The sequence below is a fragment of the Lactuca saligna genome, chromosome 7 (assembly GCF_052625555.1).
Source record: "Lactuca saligna cultivar CGN05327 chromosome 7, ASM5262555v1, whole genome shotgun sequence".
In the NCBI taxonomy this organism is placed as follows: Eukaryota; Viridiplantae; Streptophyta; class Magnoliopsida; order Asterales; family Asteraceae; genus Lactuca; species Lactuca saligna.
The window spans coordinates 170,233,745-170,235,245 of record NC_136423.1 but is presented as its reverse complement, the minus strand read 5'-3'; the positions used below and the strand labels follow the sequence as shown (position 1 = coordinate 170,235,245).

General features: G+C 35.8%; 1 non-coding gene across 1 annotated transcript; it reads right to left on the bottom strand.

Annotated features, from left to right (window-relative positions):
• Positions 1 to 831: 831 nt before the first annotated feature.
• LOC145007796 (small nucleolar RNA R71) lies at positions 832 to 938 on the bottom strand. Its single transcript, XR_013663161.1, has one exon. It is a non-coding gene; the product is annotated as a small nucleolar RNA R71 (small nucleolar RNA).
• Positions 939 to 1,501: the final 563 nt, after the last annotated feature.

The window sequence follows — 1,501 nt, the reverse complement described above, 5'->3', positions numbered from 1 at the left end:
CGGTTTCAATAATTAGTTAGTTTATTTTATGGTATTTGTTATCAACTCTTTTTCTGGAATTTATTCCACACAAAGTTATTTGTTTTTCAATTTTTCATATTCTATTTTACCGACTTTTTACAGATCACCACGACGTGGTTCTACTTGACCACGACGTCGTGTCCATTCAAAAAAAAATTATTTTTGTTATTTTTAAGTTTTCTTTTCTATTTGATTGCGGCTAGTATATGACCTGCAGATCAAATTTTCCATTGACACCACTGTTTGAGATCCGGATTCAACATTTCACAAAAAGAAAAGCAAAATCTTTTCAGAATTAAGCAAAAACCAAGAAGACGAAAGCAAGTTCAAAATCTTTGAGAACACTCCTAACAAAAAGGAATCTGGCTACGAGCATGAAACATAATCAAAAAGAGAATGTGAAGCCAAAGACGAGACCAAGAACAACATGCAGGACATTGCAGACAAGAAAATGCAAGAGTACAAGAGATGAATGTGTGATGACACCGACCGGGTCTTGTGCAACCGACATCTCGCTAGACAACTAGCTTCGAATTAAAAGGACACATACTTGGTTAGTTGAAAGACATACCATTCTATGGTAAGGATCACGAGGAAACTTACAAGCACATTGACGAGCTCAATGACATCGCCAAATACTTCAATATTCCCAGCATACCACGCGAGTTGGGGTTTCTATGAATGCAACCTATTACTCTTAAGGGTGCGATAGAGGATTGGCTAAAAGCACTTCCACCGGGAACAATAACAACATGGGCACAAATGCGTGAAGAATTCATACAACAATTTTTCCTATCATCGAGGGTTTTAAAATTAAAGAAGGATATCACGAATTTCGAGCAAAACATGGGAGAATCATTGGATGAGGCATGGGAGCGCTATAAGGGATTACTCAGAAACTGTCCCCAAAACGATCTAAATAGGCAACAAAAAGTATCAATCTTCTACGTTGTGGTAAACGTTAAAAGTAGGACACTTATTAATTCTCAAGGGCCACTCACAAAGAAAGCATTGATCGGTATCGAAGAACTAATCGAAGAATTCTCCAAACACTCAATAGAATACCACAACCCTCGAAGACATTGAAAACAGAATCATGAATGCAGCATCGAAGGACATGGCGGCACTTACGGAAAATTGCATAGCATGGATCAAAGAATGAAAAGAACAGATCAAACCATCCATGAAATATGGATAGGGTGTGTGTAATGTCTGTGTTTCTAGGCTAAGCCTTAGTATGATGATGTAATAGTCAAGGTCAACCGTTGTAACTCATTTTGAAGTAATAAAGATGAATTCTTGAATATTATGTGAATTATGTGATTTTATTTGCATTATACTCATTTTTAAGTTATAATAAATTAAGAATGAAAATAAGCATCAAAACTAAAATAATAAATAAACCACTATCTATGAAGAAAATTTTAGTGGTCTTGACAAGGATTCCGGAGATATAAAGAACGCCGAAATCCGAGTTATA